We start from the raw sequence: 17,062 nt of genomic DNA, 5'->3' as shown, positions 1-17,062 counted from the left end.
GGATGGCTTCCCAGAAGAATTCTACCATACGTTTAAAGCAGAATTAACACCCATCCTTCTCAAGTTATTCCAAAAAATAGAAATAGAAGGAAAACTTCCAAACTCATTCTATGAAGCCAGCATCACTTTGAGTCCCAATCCAGAGACTCAAAAAAAAAAAAAAAGAGAACTACAGGCCAATATCGTTAATGAATACAGATGAAAAATATTCAACAAGATACTAGCAAATCAAATTCAACAGCATATAAAAAGAATTATCCACTATGATCAAGTGGGATTTATTCCTGGGTTACAGGGCTGGTTCAGTATTTGCAAATCCATCAGTGTGATACATCACATTAACAAGAGAAAAGATAAAAACCATATGATCCTGTTGATAGATGCAGAAAAAGCATTTGACAAAATGCAACATCCCTTCTTAATTAAAACCCTCAAGAAAGTCAGGATAGAAGGAACTTACTTAAACATCATAAAAGCCATTGATGAAAATCCCACAGCTAATATCGTCCTTAATGGGAAAAACTGAGAGCTTTCATCCTGAGATCAGGAGCACGACAAGGATGTCCACTCTCACCACTGTTATTCAACCTAGTGCTGGTAGTCCTAGCATCGGCAATCAGATAACAAAAGGAAGTAAAAGGCATCAGAATCGGCAAAGAAGTTGAACATTCACTTTTAGCAGATGACCTGATACTCTACATGGAAAACTGGATCAACTCCATCAGAGGCCTTTTAGAACTGATCCATGAATTCAGCAAAGTCGCAGGGAATAAAATCATTGTACAAAAATCGGTGGCATTTTTATACACCAATAATGAAGCCACAGAAAGAGAAATCAAGAATCTGATCCCATTCACAATTGCACAAACAACCATAAAATACCTAGGAATAAATCTAACCAAAGATCTAAATGTTTTCACATGTACCGTGAAAACTTTAGAAAACTTATGAAGGAAATTGAAGAAGACACAAAAAAGTGGAAAAACATTTTGTGCTCATGGATTGGAAGAATAAACATTGTTAAGATCTCATTATTACCCAAAGCAATCTACACATTCAATGCATTTTCAATCAAATTTGCACCAGCATTCTTCTCAAAGCTAGAACAAACTATCCTAAAACTCATATGGAACCACAAAAAACCCTGAATAGCCAAAGTAATATTGAAGAAGAAAACCAAAATGGGAGGCATCACAATCCCTGACATTAGCCCCTATTACAAAGCTGTCATTATCAAGATAGTATGGTATTGGCACAAAAACAGACACATAGACTGATGGAGTAGAATAGAGAACCCAGAACTGGACCCACAAATGTATGGCCACTTAATCTTTGATAAAACAGGAAAGAGTATCCAATGGAAAAAAGACAGCCTCTTTAACAGATGGTGCTGGGAGACCTGGACAGCAACATGCAGAAGAATGAAACTAGACCACTCTCTTACACCGTAAACAAAAATAAACTCAAAATGGATGAAAGAAGTGAATGTGAGACATGAAACCATCAAAGTTCTAGAGGAGAAAGCAGGAAACAGCCTCCTTGACTCAATAGCAGTCATTCCCTACTCGGCACATCTCCAAAAACAAGATAATCAAGTCAAAAACGAACTACTGGGACCTCATAAAGATAAAAAGCTTCTGCACTGCAAAGGAAACAGTCAAAAAAAAAAACAATAGGCTACCAACAGAATGGGAAAAGATAGTTGCAAATAACATGTCAGATAAAGAGCTAGTATCCAAAATCTACACGGAACTCACCAAACTACACATCCAAAAAACGAATAATCCAGTGAGGAAATGGGTAGAAGGCATAAACAGACTCTTCTCCATAGAGGACATCCAGGTGGCCAGCAGGCACATGAAATAATGCTGTGTCACTTATCATCAGGGAAATTCAAATAAAAACCACACTGAGATACCACCTCACACCAGTCAGAGTCGCTAAAATGAACAAATCAAGAGACTATAGATGTTGGCGAGGGTGTGGAGAGATGGGCACCCCCGAACACTGTTGGTGAGAATGTAAACTGGTGCAGCCGCTATGGAAAACAGTGTGGACGTTCATCATAAAACTATCAATAGAACTCCCCTATGACCCAACAATAGCACTGCTGGGGATTTACCCGAGGGATGCAGAAGTGCTGATGCATCGGGGCACATGTACCCCAATGTTCATAGCAGCACTTTCAACAATAGCCAAATTATGGAAAAAGCCTAAATATCCATCAACTGATGAATGGATCAAGAAAATGTGGTGTATATATATACATATATGTATATATGTGTGTGTGTATATATATATATATATATACACAATGGAATACTACATGGCAATGAGAAAGAATGAAATATGGCCATTCGTAGCAACATGGATGGAACTGGAGGTTTACATGCTAAGTGAAATATGTCAGGCAGAGAAGGACAGATACCACATGTTTTCACTCATAGGTCTAACAGGAGAAAGTTAACAGGGGACCATGAGAAAGGGAAGGGGGGGAAAGAAAGTTAAGGAGAGAGAGGGAGGAAAATCATGAGAGACTCTTGAATACTGAAAACAAACTGAGGGCTGAAGGGGGAGGAGGAAATCGGATGGCGGGTATTTGTCATGGAGGAGGGCCCTTGTGGGGAAGAGCATTGGGTGTTATATGGAAACCAACTTGGCAATAAACTATTAATAAAAGACAGGGTCTATTATGGTTTGCCTCTATATATGTTTTTATCTTATTTTCCTTCCTTTCTCCTATGTTTATCTTTTTTGTTTCTTATATTCCACATATGAGTGAAATTGTATGATATTTGCCTTTCTTGCCTGGCTTATTTCACTTAGCATAATATACTGAGATACTGCTTTTGAGGGGCTCATGTGGTAGGGTCCCCTCCCTAAGGAAATTTTTAAAAACCTCAAGGAAACCTAACTATGCACGTATGTGACAACATCCCTCATGACCTTGTAACATGAGACCACTTAATCAGACTGTATGTTTGTGTTGCCATATATGGGAGACAAAGAAGTAAAAAATATATTTTTAAAAATATGTCAAGTGGCATTTGGGGGTTCAGTTCTTTGGGTACAAATCCAACTGAGCAGTGCTCTCTGTGTGAGATTCCTGCTACATTACATGGGGGCTCACATCTTGGATTCAGAGAAGGTGTGTTTCCTGCTCCTTTGCCACTGGAGATATGAAACTCGGAATGCCAAGAGAGGCAACCTCGCCTGGTACCAGCAGACAGCTTGATCCACAGGAGACTAGCCTGCCCAGCGCGCTGGGGTGAGGAGACTGTGTGCACCAACATAACCCATGAGGCCCAGGAACCAGCTCAGGGGGTGCAGTCCATCAGACTGCTAGGAACCCAGGTATGTTTTGGCAGATCTGGCCCTAAGAGGCAGAAAGGGAGCCTGATCTCCTACCAGAGATGCACTAGTACTTCCACAGGGGATGAGGAATGAAGCCGAAAATCTAAGGTACTGAATGTAGGATGGTGGGTTAGAGTCGCTGTGTGACTGTGTGTGGGGACTTTTTCTCATTTCCTAGGTCAATGACTATGATAATTAGAGCCAATTGTCTTTGGTTAGCCTACCTCAGAATGGGTACTTTAAGGCATATTCCCAAGCAGCTGCCTAAACTCCCTATGTGGAAAATTCCCTGTCTTCCCAGGACTGGCATGGACTGCCTAATTCCTCCAGTGGAAAACAAAACAAAATAAAAGAAACCTGGAGTCTGCTCGTCTGTCTGAGCTGACAAGATTTTAAACTGGGAATTCTCTTTCTCTGCCTTCTGCTGGCACCTTACCTCTTCTGCCTTCCCTTCCCCCCACCCTCTTGTTTCTGCACCAACTAGGGGGTGGCCGGCATAACTGGCTTCTCAATGTCTCCTGGCACCATCACTCCTCCCACCCTAGATGTTGTGGAGCAAAGACCACTACTTAAGATTTCCCCGCCGATGTTCCAGGAAAAAGATAACCATGGGGAACAAATTGTATTAAGTGGACCCAAGTAAAATCCATTCAGTGTTTAAGCTAACTTAAGTGTGTTGCTTTGAGATATACAATGTTTTTCAACATTAAAAAAAACTTTTATTCTACCTAGATTTGCTAAAGGTCACATAAGCTCATGTTATCTCTGTTCCAATTTGTTAGCAAAAGGATGACTTAAAGTAATGGTTAACTTTGCCTGATAATTTTCATGAGTAATTGGTAAGATACCTTTCAAAGTCTTTGGTAACGTAAAACATTACAGTTTTCCTTGCATTATAAATTGGGATTAAATTCAGTGGATAGCTAATGAGATAAGATGCAAAAGCACTAATTGCTAGATGTAGGTTTGTGCTTTTGACTTGTTGCAGAGAAACTAAGGATATTTGGATTCTGTTGAAAAACATGCTTTGTACTTAATTGATTCATAAGTTTGCCATCTAAGAAATTATGATGTAACAGCTCACAATTGGTTACTACTCAGTTTTCACTGGGGACTAAGGTTTTTAAGAGTTAACATTCTGTGAAGATTCAGCAAGACGGTGGAGAAGTAGGGAGCTCCATAGTTTTTCACCAGCCCGCATCTCTAAAACCAGAAAGGACTGAAGCCATAAGACACTGAACCTCAAGAATCTGGGAGGAAAAGAGACAGAGTCCACTAGGAAGACAGCCTCATAGGTGCGTGATTGCTAAATGGAGAAGATAAAAATGGGCCGGGAACCAGAGGCTCGGAGGGGAGGGATTCCCCTCCACAGAGAGCTGCGGAAAGATGAGGGGAAGAGAAAGAGTGGCTGAAACGTCTATGAACTGTCTCTGGAGAAGAGAAAAACCTTGGCCTAGGACAGAGAGGGATCCTATCATCCCATCTGTAACCACAGGGTGTTCAGAGAGAGATTTTTTTCTCTAACTGTGCAGCTTTCCTTGGGCTAGGTGCCCCCATCCCAGGTGGCACTAGGAGAAACTGCTCTCCTACTCCCCCTACTGGATCCCCAGCTAAGAAGCCACCGGGCCTGTGGGAGTACATTTCAGGTGGTATCTTTAAGGTGTGAAGACTAAGATCTGGAAACGAGGCAGGGCTTAAGAAATACACTTAGGCCCACCTTGGCTACGTCTGTGGCACAGGGAGATCGGACCCAAAAAAAGTGAATTGCAATGCTTGGTTCCAGAAGGGACTGGGGCACCACAATTTTTCTCCCCACAATCACCAAGGCGGGGCCTCGGGGAGCTGCTCAGGGGACCTGCAGTGGAGGAGAGACCTGCCTTCACCAGACCATGCCCATCTGCGCTGGAGAGCTGCCTTTTTTTCTCCAGAGTGTGGGCAAGCCCAACATTGATGCATTGTGATTAACTCTAGATCAATTCTTGGTATTCAGATATATTTTCCCTTGTCTCATTCTTACCTCTCCCCTCTGCTCGACTGGGCACTTTGGTCATTGGTTTGCTTAAACAGTCACATTTCATCCATTCTCTTGATGCATATTCTACACCTCCATTGTTACCTTCTTTTCTGTCTCTCTCTGGAATAATCAGATTATATAGGTTCTTTGAGTAACATTATCTTCTTTTTTTTTTTTTTCCTCCTTGCCTCCTAACATATTCTCCCCTTTCTCTCTCTGAATTAAGCCTTTTAGTCTCTCTTCCTGGTCAATGTTCAATTTCGCTTCCTCCCTACCTCTGTCACATTTCTCTTTGTAGATGCTCTTCTATCAGCACTGCCTCCACTCTGCTCTTTATTTGTAGTTGGGATTTCTGGTCTTATGCTTTTATACTGACCTTTGTCTTTTGTTGTTTTTGTCCCCTACCCCTTCTTTTTTCTTTTCCTTTCTGGTTTGCATGTTTGTTTGACTTGTCTGTGCGTTTGTGTGTTTTTATTCCCTGTGTGTTTGGCTATCTGTTTTCCTTTATAGAGTTACCTCAAGAGACAAGCCAAAGTACACATGGTGGAGAATCCAAAATTTCCATACACAAAGGGAAATAAAATAACCAAAGACACAACAAGAGAGACCAAGGGACACCATTAAAAGAACACTTCCTAAATGGACAGGCCCTGGACAGTAGAGCCTGCTTTAATATACCAGTACTCACAGCTACTCAAAGCTAGCCTAAATTATGAAATGGAAAAATTCTCCTCTAAAGAAATTCCATGAAGAAATCTCAGCTACAGAATTGCTCAAAACAGATCTGAGCAAGAATTTAAAACAATTGTTATAAAATTAATCACTGGGCTTGAAAAATGCATGGGAGACATCAGAGAAAGTATTGTTACAAAGACTTAAAAATACCTGTGACTAGTTAAAAAATGCTATAAATGAGGTGCATAACAAAATGGAAGTGGCCACTCCACGGATTGAAGAGGTAGAGAGGAGAACAGGTGAATTAGAAGACACTATCATAGAAAAAGTGGAAGCAGAGAAAAAGAGAGATAAACTGATCTAGGAGCACTAAAAGAGAATTCGAGACCTGAGTGATACTATCAAACGGAACAATATCCATATCATAAGAATTCCTGAAAAAGACGAAAGAGAGAAAGGCATTCAAGGGGGACTTCAACAAATTATAACCAAGTATGTCCCCAGTCTGGGGAAGGAAATAAACATTGCAATCTAAGAGGCAAAGAGAACTCCCCTCTGACGTAACTTGAATCGAAATTCGGCATGAAATATCATAGTGAAACTGGCAAAATATAAGGATAAAGAGAGAATTAGAAAATCAGCTAGGGATAAAAGTGCTCTAATATACAAAGGGAAACCTATCAGAGTAGTTACAGACCTATCTACTGAAACTTGGCAGGTCGGGAAGGAATGGTAGGAAATCTTCAATGTGATCAACAGAAAAAATATACAGCAAAGAAACATTTATCCAGCAAGCCTATCATTCAGAATGGAATTGAGAAATAAAGATTCTCCCAAATAAACAAAAATTGAGATAATTCATCACCATAAAGCAGCCCTACAAGAAATCCTAAAAGGGACTCTATGAGGGAATTTTTGCAAGCAACACAAGGTACCAGAGACACCACTGCAAGCATGAAACCTACAGAGAACACAATGAATCTAAACCGTATTTTTCAAAAATAACACTGAATATAAATCGATTAAATGCTCCAATCAAACGAAACAGAGTGGCAGAATGGATAAAAAACCAACATCAATTTATTTGCTGTCTACAAGAGACTCATTTTAGTCCTGAAGACACCTTCAGGTTGAAAGTAAGGGGATGGAGAAATATCTATCATGTGTCTGGAAGTCAAAAGAAAACTGGAGAAGACATACTTATATTGGACAAACTGGACTTTAAAGTAAAGGCAGTAACAAGAGATGAAGAAGGACATTATATAATAATTACAGGGTCTCTCCATCAGGAAGAGCTAACAACTATAAACATCTATGCACCAAATTTGGAAGCATCCAAATACATAAAACAATTAATCACAAACAGAAACAATCTTATTAACAAGAATGTGCTAATTGCAGGGATTTTAATACTCCACTTACAGCAAGGCATAGATCAAATAGACTGAAAATCACTATGGAAGCAATGAACCTGAAAGACATATTGGAACAGATGGATTCGACAGATATATTTAGAACTCTACATCCTATAGCTATGGAATTCACTTTCTTCTTGAGTGCACATGGTACATTCTCCAAGACAGATCACATTTTTGGTCATAAAGCAGTTCTCCATAAATATAAAAGAATTAAGATTATACCATGCCCACTTTCAGATCACAATGCTATAAAACTTGAAATCCATCACAGGAAAAAGTCTGGAAAACCTCCAAAAACATGGAGGTTAAAAACCACTCTGCTAAAGAATGATTGGGCCAATCAGACAATTAGAGAAGAAATTAAAAAATATATGACAACAAATGAAAATGAAAATACAACAATCCAAACTCTCTGGGATGCAGCAAAGGCAGTCCTAAGAGGAATGTATACTGCAATCCAGGCCTATTTCAACAAACCAGAAAAAGCAGAAATACAAAATCTAACAGCGCATCTAAAGGAACTAGAAGAGGAGCAGCAAGAGCACCCCAAACCCAGCAGAAGAGAAATAATAAAGAACAGGGCAGAAATAGACAATATAGAATCCCCCAAAAAAGTTGAACAAATCAATGAAACCAAGAGTTGGTTTTTGAAAGAATAAACAAAATCGATAAACCTCTAGCCAGACTTCTTAAAAAGAAAAGAGAGAAAACCCAAATAGAAAAAAATCACCAATGAAAATGGATCTGTTACAACCAATCCTGCAGAAATACAAGCAATTATCGAGGAACAGTATGAAAAATTATATCCCAAAAAACTGGACAAGCTAAAATAAATGGACAAATGCCTAAACACACATGCACTACCAAAATTCAAACGGGAATAGATAGAAAATCTGAACAGACCCATAACTAGTGTTGAAATTGAATCAGTTATCAAAAATACCACAACGATTATGAGCCCTGGCCAGTTGGCTTACCTGCGGAATTCTACTAGACATTTAAAGCAGAGTTAATACCCATTCTTCTCGGGACACCTGGGTGGCTGTTGGTTTAGCATCTGGCTTCAGCTCAGGTCATGATCTCATGGTTTGTGGGTTCGAGTCCTGCATCTGGCTCTGTGCTGACAGCTAGCTCGGAGCCTGAAGCCTGCTTCAGATGCTATATTTCCCTCTCTTTCTGACCCTCCCCTGCTGAAACTGTCTCTCTTTGTCCCTCAAAAATAAATAGAAAACTTAAAAAAAAATTTAATAATACCCATTTTTCTCAAGCTATTCCAAAGAAATAGAAATGGAAGGAAAACTACCGGACTCATTCTACGAAGCCAGCATCACTTTGATTCCCAGACCAGACAGAGACACAGCAAAAAAAAAAAAAAAAAAAAAAAAAAAAAAAAAAAAAAAAAAAAAAAAAAAAAAAAAAAGAGAGAGAGAGAGAGAGAGAGAGAGAGAGAGAGAGAGAACTACAGGTTAATATCCTTGATGAATACAGACACAAAAAATCTCAACAAGATACTAGCAAATCGAATTCAACAGCATACAAAAAGAATTATCCACTATGATCAAGTGGGATTTATTCCGGGGTTACTGGGCTGCTTGTGGTACATCACATTAACATGAGAAAAGATAAAAATGATCCTGTCGATAGATGCAGAAAAAGCATTTGACAAAATACAGTATCCTTTCTTAATGAAAACCCTCGAGAAAGTCAGGATAGAAGGAACCTACTTAAACATCATAAAAGCCATTGATGAAAATCCCACAGCTAATATCGTTCTCAATGGGAAAAAGCTGAGAGCTTTCCCTCTAAGATCAGAAACACGACAAAGATGTCCACTTTCACGACTGTTGTTTAACAAATTGGTGGAAGTCTTAGCATCAGCAATCAGACAACAAAAGGAAACAAAAGGCATCTGAATTGGCAAAGATGAAGTCACACTTTCACTTTTCACAGAAGATATGATGCTCTACATGGAAAACACAGACTCCACCAGAAGCCTACTAGAACTGATCCATGAATTCAGAAAAGTCTCTGGGTACAAAGCAATGTACAGAAATCAGTTGCGTCTTTATACACTAATAGTGAAGCAACAGAAAGAGAAATCAGGAAACTGATCCCATTCCCAATTGCATGAAAAACCATAAAATACCTAGGAATAAAGCTTAACCAAAGATGTGAAAGATCTATATGGTGAAAACTATAGAAAACTTATGGAGGAATTTGAAGAAGACACAAAGGAATGGAAAAACATTCCATGCTCATGGATCAGAAGAATAAACATTGTTAAAATGTTATTATTCAAAGCAATCTACACATCCAATGCAATCCCAATCAAAATTGCACCAGCATTTTCCTCGAATCTAGAATAAACTATCCTAAAATTCGTACAGAACCACAAAAAAAAAACACCCAGGAATAGCCAAAGTAATATTGAAGAAGAAAGCCAAATGGGAAGCATCACAATCCCAGACTTTAGCCTCTACTACAATGCTATCATCATCAAGACAGTGTGGTATTGGCACACAAGCAGACACATAGACCAATGGAATAGAATAGAGATCCCAGAACTGGACCCACAAATATATGACCAATTAATCTTTGACAAAGCAGGAGAGAGTATCCAATGGACAAAAGACAGCATCTTTTAACAGGTGGCGCTGAGAGAACTGGATAGCAACGTGCAACATAATGATCACTTTCTTACATTAACACCAAACAAACTCAAAATGGATGAAGGTCCTGAATGGGAGATAGAAAGCCATCAAAACCCTAGGGGAGAGTGCAGGAAACAACCTCCTTAACCTCAACCACAGCAATTTCCTACTCGAATCCTTCCCAAAGGCAAGAGAATCAAATGCAAAAATGAACTATTGGGACCTCATCAAGATACAAAGCTCCTGCACTGCAAAGGAAACAATCAAGAAAACTAATAGGCAACTGATTGAATAGGAAAAGACAGTTGCAAATGACATATTGGATACAGAGCTAGTATCCAAAATCTACAAGGAACTCATTAAAATCTACACTTGAAAAACGAGTAATCCAGTGAAGAAATAAGCAGAAGACATGAATAGACACTTCTCCAAAGAGAACATCCAGATGGCCAACAGACACATGAAATAATGCTCAGCATCACTACTCATCAGGCAAATACAAACCAAACCACGCTGAGCTATCACCTCACACTGGTCAGAGTGGCTAAAATGAACAAATCAAGAGACTACAGATGCTGGCGAGGATGTGTAGAAACGGGCACCCTCCTACACTGATGGTGGGAATGTAAACTGGTACAGTCGCTCTGGAAAACAGTGTGGAGGTTCCTCAAGAAATTTTCAACAGAACTCTCCAATGATGCAACAATAGCACTGCTAGGGATTTACTCAAGGGATATAGTAGTGCTGATGCATAGAGCACATGTACCCCCATGTTCATAGAAGCACTTTCAACAATAGCCGAATCATGGAAAGCGACTAAATGTCCATCAACTGATGAATGGTTCAAGAAAATGTGGTTTATATATACAATGGAATACTACATGGCAATAAGAAAAAATGAAATCTGGCCATTCGTGGCAACATGAATGGAATTCGAGGGTGTTGTGCTCGGTGAAATAAGTCAGGAAAGAAGGTCAAATACCATATATTTTCACTCATAAGTCTAACAGAAGAAACTTAACAGAGGACCATGGGGAGGGAAGGGTGAAAAAAGCGTTAGGGAGGGGGAGGGAGGCAAATCATGGGAGACTCTTGAATACTGAAAACAAACTGAGGGCTGAAGGGGGAGGGGGAAAGGGGAAAACTATAAAAGAAAAAAATAAAAGGAATGTTCATATCAGTAATGAAAATGACTTAAAATGTAACTGTTAATAAGATAATCTTTTGACACAAATAACTGGCATATAATTCATTAAAAAAAAGAGTTAAGATTCTGCTAAATGTAGTTAAGACTAATGGAAATAAAGAAAGCAACTCTGCATGTAAAAAAGTAGATACATAAAAATATATAAGAAATGCAAATACATATTTTTGTTAAAGGTAAAAAAAAAGTAATGTCCCAAATAAGACTGGTTGTTTGGGGGAAAAAAAGAAGGCTTTAGGTCAAAATCTAAAATCAAAGGAAAGTTTTAAAAGGTGTTTGAAGGAAAATCTTTAGAAAATTTTATATACAGTAAGGAGGTCTAAGGTTAATCCTTTAAATTACACTAAATTAGCCACTATCTTACAGACACAAAATAAAACCCTATGGTCTTCCTGTAAAGGTTAAGAGAGGCTCTCATTAAATATACTGCTATTTTCTCTAACACCCCAGAGGCTGAGACGATCCTTTTTTTTTTTTTTACAGTTTATTGACAAGTTGGTTTCCATATAACACCCAGTGCTCATCCCAAGTGTCCTCCTCCATGCCCATTACCTATTTTCCCCTCTCCCCCATCCACATCAACCATCGCGGTTTGTTCTCAGTATTTAAGAGTGAGACCTATCTAAAAGATAAATTTGTCACTCGTTTAGTCCCAGATATTTGGAGAAAACTTCAAAAACTGGCTGTTGGTCTAGAAGGGACCCTGAAGGAGCTCTTTGGAGCTGCCAATTGGATATATTAATATCAAGATCAAGAGAAGAAAAAAAAAACAGAAAAAGAGGCTTAAAAAAATATCTGAGGTCTTAGTTTTGGCCTTGCATACTGTATCAGGCTGGACTTCCTGAGGTCCTGGCGTTATGTGCCATTTATATGGCTGTTCAGTGTACTAAAAATGAGAACGTCCTCAAAGGGACAACTAAAATGAAAACTTCATAAACCATGCCCCTTATGTGGATACAGTCACTGGAAATCCAAATGCCTTCAGGGACCTCTGTGAAGGCTCAGATAGATAACCAATGTCCCTGGAAGGGACTAACTGGGGCCTGGGACTCTTCACGGTGGTTCCCCTAAACCAACTGTCTATCAGAAACTCAGAACCTCTGGTAACTCTAAATATAGATGGAAAACTAGTTGATTTCCTTCTTAACACCAGAGCTATCTTTTCTGTCCTCCTTTCCACTCCAGGCCAACTATCCAAACCCAGCATGATGATTATTAGAGGCATCTCCAAAAAACTTATAACTAAATTTTTTCTCCCAGCCCCTGGTATACATATGGGGAAAACTAATTTTTTCTCATTCTTTCTTGATAATACCAGAGAGCCTTACTCCTTTGCTAGGGAGGGACATTATAACTGAATTAGAGACTATAGTACTACTAACTCCAGAACAAGTAAACAGTTGTGTAAATTTTGGGGAATTACTGGATAATGTACGCTGTTAGATACCAGGGTTCTGGAAAATAGTTCATCTGCTATGTCAATTATTAAAGGAGACTTGGGGTGCCTGGGTGGCTCAGTCGGTTAAGCATCTGGCTTCAGCTCAGGTCATGATCTCACGGCTCGTGGGTTCAAGCCCCACGTTAGGCTCTGTGCTGACAGCTAGCTCAGAGTCTGGAGCCTGCTTCAGATTCTGTATCTCCCCTTCTCTCTGACCCTCCCCTGCTCACGCTGTCTCTCTCTGTCTCTCAAAAATAAAAACATTAAAAAAATAATACAGGAGAGTCAATCCTACCTACTTCCCCACCCCCAAATAATAATAAACTAGGGTCTGACTCATAGACAATGTCTCCAGCCCTTGGAACGGTTACAAACAGAGCAGGGCAGAGCAGGGCAAGTATATTACCAAACACACAGAGCTTAACAATCATTAAAATACGGCGTCAGGCTTTTCATTTAGGGAGGGACAAAACTTATCAAATGGCCCAAAGGATGTTTACTGAAAAAAAAAATTGTCAAGGACCATTTAGCAACTAGTATCAGCCTATGAAGTATGTCTTAGAAACAATCCTCTCAACCACAAACTTGCTCTCCCAGGCAATCAAGAAACTGGAAACTATCCAGGGAAGACTGACAATTAGGTTTCACTCATAAGCCAAGGTCAAAGGAATTCCAACATCTGTTGTTATGGATTGATACTTTTACTAATTGAGTAAAGACCTTCCCCTACAAGACAGAAAAGGCACAAAAAGTAATAAAAGTTCTGCTTTGTAAAATAATACCCTGGTTTGACTTACCTAAAAGTTTGCAAATTAATATTGATAAATGTCTTCCTTGACTCTTTCTCTAGTAGAACTCCTGGCTCTTGGAAAAGTTTTATACCTCAAAATAAAGCAAACTGTCTGCTTATACTCAGCAAAACTCTTAATAACACCTCACAAGCATTACACACTTTTTAAAAAAAATTAAGTTAGGGCCAAACTTTTAAAAAATAGAGCCACCATTAATTAGTTACCGCTCTTGCTCCTCCATCACCTGGGTTATGAGAGATTCCCTGACATATAGTTTTTACAAAGTCAGGGTCTCTCCTAGATTGTTAAACAGGTTTGGAAACTGGGGAAATTATCTAAAGATGCCATCTTGTTGGTCAGTATAATCTTTACTTTGTGTTTTTCTGTTTGTGTCTGTTAATGTTTATGCCACCTCATGCCTGCCAGCCTTCCTGTAGAACCATACTGTAAGCCACTCAACCTACCCGTTGGTAGACTCTGACGGCTGTACCCCTACACTGTCCCTTATCAGCTTGAAGAAGCCAGAACGGTCATCGTCCCTGTTCCCTAAAGGCAGTTAGGGGCCCTACTCCAGGGGAAGGAATGAATACAGAAAGGATTAACATTAGGCAGGGAGAGATAAGGGACCTTCAGGGAGGCAGACTGCACCTGCACGTGCGAGGTTAAAGAAGCAGATGGGGTTCTCCCTTTATGAAATCCCTTATGAGCACCCTCCCCCCACTATCAAGGGGAAAAGGGGGATCTAAATGAGATAGGGTAATCTAACCCTAAGACAACAGATGCCCTCAGCTCTACCCTAGCCCTCTTACACCACTGGGTCAAGGGTCGACTACCTGTGAGTCTGACCACAGACACTCACCCCTTTCAACCAGGAGATGCAATATGAATAAATGATTGGAACCTTAAAAACCCTCTGGAGGGGCTCGTTCACAGTCATTTTGTCCACCCCTACCGGGGGCCGAACTTCATCACCCACCTGATGGCACAGCCCAGGGGGTCGACAAGAGAAGACCACACAGCGGTTCTCTGGGGGCAATGCTACTGATATCTCTTCTGCTAATCAATCAGCTTATTCAAGCATCTTATTTTTCTTACTGGGCCTTTCCCTATAACTTGGCAGTCAGTTAATCATTAAGGGCATTTTGAAGAAAACATGTCCCTGTAAAAGGTTACAGTGAACAGATACCAAGAAAGCAGTCATGCTCCAGTTTCTCTAAAGAATAGGTTCTACCTGTTTCAGCTATAACAATTGGAATAATAAATATAAAAAAATAACTAGTCCTCTAGCTTTTCAGGCATAGAAATTGTAAGATTAAAGATTAATTCTTCAGAGGCGCCTGGGTGGCTCAGTCGGTTGAGCATCCGGCTTCGGCTCAGGTCATGATCTCACAGTTCGTGGGTTTGAGCCCCGTGTTGTGCTCTGTGCTGACAGCTAGCTCAGAGCCTGGAGCCTGCTTCAGATTCTGTATCTCCCTCTCTCTCTGACCCTCCCCTGCTCTCACTGTCTCTCTCTGTCTCTCAAAAATAAATAAAAACATTAAAAATTTCTTTTTTTAAAAATAAAGATTAAATTTTTAAAGTGAAAGAGCAGAAGCACAAGGAAATAACCAGAAAGTTTTCTTACAGATGAACTGCCTGAGAACATTCTGAGAATAAAAACAAATGCTTGACACAAACATAGGAAGTAGAAAGCATATATAAGCTTGCTGAAAAATCAATAAAGTATCCAGATTGGTTCAGCTGAGCTGTCTGTGTCCACTCCTTTGCGCTGATGCCAGCCCTCCTTCGGAGTACCACCAACAGGTCGGAGCGGGACTCCGGCACACCCCTACTGCAGTAAAGGTAGCTGAAGTAGGTCCCTAGATTCACTACAGCAGAATGAAGCCATCATCTCGAAACTGGGAGTGCATTCCCGATCCATCAACGCTGTGCAAGCTGACCATATGGAAGAATCAATCCGTAACTCCAGAGACTCTAGGAGACTGCAGCCCTGTTTTGGTCACTCCAGAAGCTGACTAATCTACATACAGCAGAAGCTTGAGGAATTGACAGTCTGGTGAAACAAAAGATTGTCCTTATTTTCTGTATCTGTTTCCTTACTGTGATGCACTGTCATGCCTTGTTTCTCACTATTATTGGGATCCTTGCTCTACTGTTTGCCATAGGATTGGCCAAGGATGCTCTGGGAGGCTGGAAATGTGGTGAGAGGTTTCTGTTGGCACTCACCTTCATTTTATGTGTAGGATAGTTCGTTGGTACCAACATGGGGAAACAATGGCCATAAGAGACTAAAAAATTAGATCCCCACAAATCTTATAGTAAAAAAAAAATACCCCAGTTCTACTACCAGGATTTGGCTTCTCAAAAGCTCAATTATTAGGAAAAACTGTCTTGCCTTGTGGATAAAAAGTTCATCGTCGTCTCTGTTAAAAACTTAACATGTCTAGGTCAAAGATATTATAACTCAACTGGCCAGAAAACCCAATAGTGGGGGCACCCAGATCACCTTGAGCCAGATCCCAACTCCTTGTCTAACTTCTCTCATCTCTGAGAGGTCTGGAACAATGTCAAGGCAGCCATCAACTGGTGAGCCCCAGGTGGACTATACTAGATATGTGGAAAGACAGACTATATAGTTCTTCCATCAGTCTTGTTGGGGTCATATGTGCAGGAAACTATTCATCCATCTTTTTGCTCCCACGCACCAGAGGGAAACATTTGGAAGTCCAAGTGCATGGGAACAAGGGGACTCAAAGAAAGCAGTGTGCCTTATAAATGGGCAATTAAAAAGGCAATAAATGGCTTTCTGAGTTTATAACCCAATATTATAGCCCTGTGACCTGGGCAGAGGATGGGTCCCGGGGATATCACACTCCCATTAACATGCTAATCCACATAATCAGACTACAAGCAGTTATAAAAATTATAACCAATAAAACTGCCAGAGCTCTTAACTTACTTGCCAAGCAGCAAACCAAAATACGCAACGCTATCTATCAAAATCACTTGGCCCTAGATTACTTGCTTGTGCCTGAGGGAGAAGTTTGTAAAAAAGTTTAACCTGAGCAACTGTTGTCTACAGATAGATGAGGAAAAAGTCATAGAGGAGATCACAAATCAAATGAGAAGGATTGCTAATGTCCCCGTCCCGATCTGAAACAGCTGGAGCCCCAGGGAATTATTTGGAAAATGTTTTTCAATATTCAAGGGATTCAAAACTCAGTTCATAGCAGCACTGTCAACAATAGCCAAAACATGGAAGGAGCCTAAATGTCCATCACCTGACGAATGGATCAAGAAGATGTGGTATATATTCATGATGGAGTACTACATGGCAATGAGAGGGAATGACATATGGCCCTTTGTAGGAAAGTGGATGGACCTTGAGGGTGTCATGCTGAGTGAAGGAAGCCAGGCAGAGAAGGACAGAAACCATATGTTTGCACTCATAGGTCTAGCAGGAAAACAAGAGAGACCTAATGGAGAACCAGGGGGAGCGGAGGAGGGAGAGAGAGTT

Source organism: Suricata suricatta, chromosome X, assembly GCF_006229205.1.
Source record: "Suricata suricatta isolate VVHF042 chromosome X, meerkat_22Aug2017_6uvM2_HiC, whole genome shotgun sequence".
Classification (NCBI taxonomy): domain Eukaryota; kingdom Metazoa; phylum Chordata; class Mammalia; order Carnivora; family Herpestidae; genus Suricata; species Suricata suricatta.
This window is presented reverse-complemented; position numbering follows the sequence as displayed.